We start from the raw sequence: 7,689 nt of genomic DNA on the forward strand, positions 1-7,689 counted from the left end.
AGAACTATTCAAAGTAACCCAATAGATATAGTGAAAATTATTAACGAGAAAAACAACTTTAAAGCAACATAATGTTTGCAGTTAGAAAAAGAAGAATATGATGGATAATTGTCAGCAAGAACCAAGAACAATCTCAGAAGCAACCATACCATGTCCAATTGGCGAACGACATATACCAATCCGTGAGCGATTGTGGAACATAACTATTCATGTGAGAAAATTATGTAAAATGCTGGAACTTCAACCACACGCATTTAACTACCATTTAACTACCAGCCGAGCCACTTAGCTATTCAAACACATACATAATTAAATGAAATAATGCATATAAACAACTACCTCATTGCTTTCGAGGAACAAGGACGAGCAACACTAGCTATTGAAACTCGACCAGTCACATGAACCCAATTACCCAATTTTTTTTTTATCATTTATACAACCTTCATATGCTAGGATATCTAACATATGAGATTATACAAATGGAAAATGTACCAAGTAAAGGAAAGCAGGGTCTGATGATCTCAATCTCAGAGCTGGTTCAACGGCGAGTAACCATGGAGGAAATCCCCCCAAATCCCACTCTACAAAAAACAGATGTTATTAATGGGGGACAATTTAACTGAAAATTAGAGGAAATTAAAATAGTCATGAGTCATGAAAATTACAACCAAGAACTTTCAGTAGTGACAAGAGTTTACAAAAAGAAAGTTAACATAAAACAATGGAAAGCGTTCAGAAGATTGATACGAATATCATGCCAATCTGAATCACATTAGGGTATTTCACTTATTCGGAAGTGCCTATGAAATATAGCCAGAGGTACAAGTCCATGTGAACTTGAAAGGAAGAGAAGTGGAAAATATAACTTGGACAGTACAAGAATGACAGTAGCAATGGCTTCAAGCAAAAAATACAAATGCATAATACATATAAGTTATTTACAATGACGAGCTTCAAGTATAAGGGGGAAAAAAGAATGTCAGAGCCAAACTTCCAAACTTCCAGGAAATTTCCCAGTTTTCTATTATCAGCCTTCAAAACAGTGCCTATTGGAGTCAAAGTAAAGAGGAAGAAAATGAACAGAAGAAACTAAACGAAAGATGGAGACAATTATTTTTGTAGAAAATCCAAATGCATGGTGTTGCACCATAAAGTTCAAACAAAGCTAACTGTAACGCCCCGAATTTTGGGTACGTTAAATAAACATTTTATTGAAATAAAAACTGAGTCTGGCTCTTTTATTACAACCAAAAACATGAAAATGAGTACTTTTATTACAAGCGGAAGGAAACTAAGGTTCCTAACTACAGCTCCGCTTGTTCTTCCATCACAGCTAGCTCCTCGGCTCCGAAGGCTTCCAAGGTGTAAAGCTCGCCCTGCTCATCTATGAGATCTGACATATTATACCCGCGTCGCCACCGGTATAATATGCCAGGGTCACCAAAAAGGCAACACTGTGAGCCAAAAGCTCAATAGAACTATCCAAACCCTCTAACCCTTAACTTATGGATGAAAGATCATAATAACAATTCTACTTTAGATCATGCATATAGTTCAAACAAGTATTCAAATCCACAATCCTTACTTGACTAACATTGTGTTCATTACTTAGACTCGTCGTAGACCATGTTTTTACTTCACTTTCCTTTTTACTCAAAAACTCCTTTTTAACTCACCCAACCTCGGTTCCGCCGCGCCGGTTTCCCGAGTATCCTCACAATGGTTCCGCCGCGCCGGGTTCCCATTGGCACACAACCGCATTGGCTCCGTACCGCGGATGACCAAGCACACACCCAACCTCGGTTCCGCCGCGCCGGTTTCCCGAGTATCCTCACAATGGTTCCGCCGCGCCGGGTTCCCATTGGTATACACACACACAACTCACATAATGCACCCAAAACCGGTCATTATGTAGTTTCAAAATATTTCTTCCCTTGGATACACATTTTTATCTTCGTTAACACACCCTAGGTGCCATGTCTCTATTCTCTTGGTTTTCGTGTCACGTTACATACATAGACTCCGTGGTGTAGGACTTTCCACATAAACGAGCATTTATAAATTTCAAAAATGAATACAACAATATTATCCAACTCTTGACCACATAACATGCTTGAATCACAATAACAACATCATGCATCTCATACATCTTTAAACAAAGATAACCTTATCTACATAAGCTTAATGATCAAAGTTACTTTCAAATGAACTTATTTTAGAGTTATGATACAAACTACTCTATACTTAGGAGTAGGGATAAGGAATTTCTACCGGGATGGAAGTTAAAGAAATCCTACCTTGCTTCTTGGCGGTAGTAGTCGGCTAAGAGGATTTGGTCGTCGGTTTTGGATTTCGGCAGCGTAACGGCGTCGGTTTTGCTTCGAAAGGAAAAGAGTTGTACTTTCTTTTCCTAGAAACAACTTTCTAACTAACTAAGCTACTTTAAAAGATCTAACGGTGGTTTTGGGAGGTGGTTTGGTGGTTTCTCTCAAGAACACTCAAGAACACTAGAAAACTAGAACTTTGAAAGCAAGAACTTTTGGAATTTCTAGAGAGAAGTGAGAGCAATGGTTGAAGGTGTGAGTTAAGCTTGGAATGAGCTTCTATTTATAGGCAAGGGCTCTCCCTCTCTCCCTCTTGGCCGGCCCCTCTCTTTCTCTCTCTAAGTCTCACTTTATTTCACATGTCAAGGTTGATTGAAAGGTTGGAAGCTAACTTTGGTAGGCTTGCATGGCTAGGTTAGTCCTTGGATGGGATTCTTGGAAGATATGTTGCAATGGAGGAGACATTGGTACAAGATTCACGGCTTAAACAATTGAAAGTTGTACAATGGAGGTTAATGGGGTTAAGATTTGGCTAGGAAAGATATCACCAAAGATTTGAAGTACTTTGAAAGACCAAGGTCAAGTACACATCAAATCCATCCTCTTCTTCCTTCTTCTTTCCTTCTCTCTCTCTCCCTCTTTCTCTCTCTCAGCCTCTCTCCCCTCTCTCCCTCGCGGCTCTCTCTCTCTCTCATGTACTAGGTATATATGTATATATATGTATGTACTAACATGTAAGAATACAAATAAACAATAGGTACTTTTGTACAAAAGGGCAATTTAGTCTTTAAGGGTCAAGATTCACCCTTTAAACCAATACAAAAGGTACCGTACTTTAATTAATATAATAATGTACTTTTGTACTCCCGGGAATCTTAACAAAACATTAGTTTAATGGGTTAAGTACTTTGTTTGAAAGATGAGCCTATTACCCAATGGATAATAAAATCCCTAACGGTTATTATCCAAAGGATAATAAGGTACGGGTACTTTAAATACTAAACTAAGTTTTTGGAAAAGACTACATGTCCTTTTTGAAAATACACGTGTGATATATATATATATATATATGTACTTACCAAATAAAATAAAGAAAAGGATTTTGTCCAATGGGTAAAGATTACCCTAATGGTTATTGTCCAATGGTCCATAGTTACTCGGGTACTTTTATTGGAAAAAATAATCAAAAGTACTTTTCAAATGTCATTTCTTTAAAAGATCAAAGTACTTGTTCAAATCTTTCAAAAATCCTTTTAATATAAAGAAATGGGTTTCTATTATCCAATGGATAATAATCCCCCTAACATTTATCGTCCAATGGATAAAGAATAAAACTAAAACAATAAAAGAAAACAATTAAATCCTTTCTAGTCTAGGGTTCAAAAGGTTCAAAAGGTTTAAGATGGGCAAAACGGTCCATCTACGGTTAGGGATAAGTAACTAGGTGACTTCCTAGTTTGGTTACTCCTTCAAGCCGGTTAGAAGCTAACTAGGCTTGCTAAGTAGGGCATATAAGTCAAGAAACGATCCTTGAGGGTCCAAAGTGCGATTAGGGTTTCTAGACGAGGATTATGATAATAAGGCGTTCGATTGCTTAAATACAAACAACAAGGAATCAAATAAGAAAATCAACGAGCAATTAAGAGAAATTAAGAAATTTCAAATAACAACGAGATTTTTATTGAATGAAAAATCGGAGTTGTTACACTAACGTTTGTAGAGGAAGCAATGAGATTGAGAGTACATAATAAAGGCAGGGGACATCAAGCAGTAAGAAATATCTACTTCATGCAAGTTTCTTGCTTAATTTTGTTGCCAGGCAAACACACTACATAAACTCCAGTGGACTTCTAAAGTTGCACTATTGTAGAACAAACAACCCATCCACTCCTGGGCACTATGTCAAGAGAATGTAGGCAAGGCATGAACTAAAAATCAAACTCTTTGCCAATCCTGGCATTCTGGATTCAAGCTTCATGAACTGAGTACAGGCTCGATGCGAAACCTTGACAAATTTTGCAAATACCACAAAGCATTGCTTCAAATTCCTACAAAGCATTGTTTCAGGTTCCTTGAGCAACTGAAAGTTTGTCTTACCAGCACATATATAAGGTCCAGCTCGTAGCATAACTAGGAGATCCAACTTCTGGTATTGCTTTTAAAAAAGAGACAATATCTGCAATGCCTTCGAAATCAAGCTCCCCCCGACTTGGTTCATGCAGATTCCAAGGAACATAAGTCTGAATAGTATTCAAACCAAATGCCTTTGCCCTCAACAGCCTATCTTCCCAATACTTCAATCATCAAAATCAAAAACCAAATCAGAAAATCAAACCACAGATTCTATCAAGCACACAATATTTCCATCATAACAATTGTTTTTCTATCAATTATCAAGTTCTTGTTATGCATATTCTTTGCATGCAGTTCTAGAAGGACACATACTCTAAGGGACCCCTTGGAAAAAAATATGTAGGTCCACCTTTGAGTATATATTGCAATGTTGGACGGCAAAGGCTGGGCTCTGTAGACTCTGTACCCAATCCACCAATGGGGAAAAAAAAGGGGGGGATCCCAGATTGACAGGAATAAACTGGGGTAGTAGAAATCCTGGTTTTTTCCTTATTTGTATTGCGATTTACCATGTTTTTGTCTATGCCTCGAATTATTCGAGAATACATCATGCTCGTCGTCAAACACATGAGGCAATAAATTATAACAAAAAGGTTTACAAAATACAAAAGGGAAGTACCTCAGGGAGGATCCGGAAATAATGCATTTCCCCACTAATAATTTGGACAGGCTTACCATCCTTCCAGAACATGTCATCGGCAATCTCAAACTTCCGAGCATTTACCAGTCAACTGATAAGTAGAAACAAACTGTTTTCTTCTTCTATTTTGCTACAGATTCCAAATTCAGAACAGTAGGTGAAGAAAAAGCAAAAATCACATGATTATCCAAAGTCAGGATTAGCAAAATAATCCTGGCATTTCAAAAATATACCTAAATCACAAGTTCACAACTCAATTACACTGAGTCAAACAATGTGGTTCAGGATTGGAATGTTGATCGGCACATTCAATGAAGAGAACAAAATATACTACCAACTCCGAATAGCGAATTTTGAGACAAATAGCAAGTAGGTTGGAATGAATCGACACAAAAGCCCAAATCCTAGAATCACAAACCCCAGAAATCACATAGACAAAAAAAAACCCCTAATTTCTGATAAACAATGCAGAATCACAAACCCCCAAAATCCAACCCTAAAATTGCTTAACCGTACATATATGTCAGTCAAATATTTAAGATAATCGCCACTACAACTAGGTTTGTGGCTGAGTTCATGCTATGGTTCAATCTCCTGTTCAATGGCAGATCGACCGTGTGTGTGTGTGTGTGTGTGTGTGAGAGAGAGAGAGAGAGAGAGAGAGAGAGAGAGCAACAAACCTATTTAGATCAGATTTTGGAAAAATAAAGGAGAAGGACCAAACCTTCGGTTGGAGCACAGTACGAAGTGGGTTATCACCTCAACCCCAAAGAAAACGGCTCTACGAGAAAATGGTGCAGATCTTTCGGCGACATCAGCGTCGAGGTGGAGAGGGAGGAGCGATAGTGGTTGAGACGCCGAAAGGGATTGATTTTGTGAGGTTGTTCGAGGATAAGCTTAGGGCGCCATTTCTTCCCAAATCAATTAGAATTTCAGCGGTTGTCCATCTGCTCGTATAGATAGATCGACTAGTAGTCCGTCTTTTGCTGTGCCATGTGTGTTGCAGTTGAAATTACAGAAGCTAGTTCAAACAGAGAGATCGAGAGAGTTAGGGTTTGAAATTGAAACTAGGAAGAGAGAGAAGGGATTTCGGCCCATCGAGTGATTTTGGCGTCTTATATTTCCCACAAAATAATGGAGATTGGCGCCTTTCCTAGATGAATGCTGTAATTGGGTTTAATGAAACGCTATAAATCCCTTCTGCTCCACTACAGTACCTAAGAACGCCATCTTAGTCTCTAATTGCAACTCTATTACAGCATTTTTGAAAAAACGCTATAATATTAAGCTATTAAAACTCATATTTGTTGTAGTGTCTATACGGTACCATACGACACTAAAATGGTACAATACCGTCCGAGTAGGTCCATATGGAACCATACCACCTCAAAAGGGTACAATACTGTACGAGTACGTCCATACGGTACTAAACAACACCAAAACGGTACAATACCGTACGAGTACGTCCATACGGTACCAAACCTCACCAAAATGGTACAATACCGTTCGAGTACGTCCATACGGTAACACACCATACCAAAGCGGTACACTACAGTACGAGTACGTCCATACGGAACAATTTCACACTAAAATGGTACAATACCGTACGAGTACGTCCATACGGTACAAAACCACACCAAAATGGTACAATAACGTACGAGTAAGTCGATACGGTACCATATGACACTAAAATGGTATAATACCGTCCGAGTAGGTCCATACGGAACCATACCACACCAAAACGGTACAATACCATACGAGTACGTCCATACGGTACTAAACCACACCAAAATGGTACAATACCGTACGAGTACGTCCATACGGTACCAAACCTTACCAAAACGGTACAAAACCGTACGAGTACGTCCATACGATACCAAACAATACCATTCGAGTACATACATACAGAACCATACCACACCAAAATGGTACAATATCGTACGAGTATGTCCATACGGTACCATACCTTACCAAAATGGTACACTACCGTACGAGTACGTCCATACGGTACCAAACCTCACAAAAATGGTACAATACCGTACGTGTAAGACCATACGTTACCAAACAATACCGTCCGACTACGTCCATACAGAACCAAACCACACCAAAATGGTACAATACAGTATGAGTACGTCCATACGGTCCCATACCATACCAAAACGGTACGCTACCATATGAGTACGTCCATACGGAACCATACCACACCAAAATCGTAAAATACCGTACGAGTACGTCCATACGGTACCAAACCACACCAAAATGGAACAATACCATTTGATTACGTCGATACGATACCATACCACACCAAAATGGTACAATAGCGTCCAAGTACATCCATACGGTACTAAACCACACCAAAACGGTACAATACCGTACGAGTACGTCCATATAGTACCAAACGTCACCAAAACAGTACAATACCGTTCGAGTACGTCCATACGATACCAAACAATACCATCCGAGTACGTCCATACAGATCCATACCACTCTAAAACGGTACAATACCGTACGAGTACGTCCATACGGAACCATACCTCACCAAAACGGTACAATACCGTCAAGTAGGTCCATACGGTACCAAACCACACCAAA

General features: G+C 39.0%; 1 long non-coding RNA gene across 1 annotated transcript; it reads right to left on the reverse strand.

Moving 5' to 3' along the window:
- Positions 1–430: 430 nt before the first annotated feature.
- LOC131303863 (uncharacterized) lies at positions 431–5,739 on the reverse strand. Its single transcript, XR_009192234.1, has 2 exons — positions 4,422–5,739; positions 431–581 (listed from the first exon to the last, which is right to left on the reverse strand). It is a non-coding gene; the product is annotated as an uncharacterized LOC131303863 (long non-coding RNA).
- Positions 5,740–7,689: the final 1,950 nt, after the last annotated feature.

This window comes from Rhododendron vialii, chromosome 10a, assembly GCF_030253575.1.
Source record: "Rhododendron vialii isolate Sample 1 chromosome 10a, ASM3025357v1".
NCBI classification, from domain to species: domain Eukaryota; kingdom Viridiplantae; phylum Streptophyta; class Magnoliopsida; order Ericales; family Ericaceae; genus Rhododendron; species Rhododendron vialii.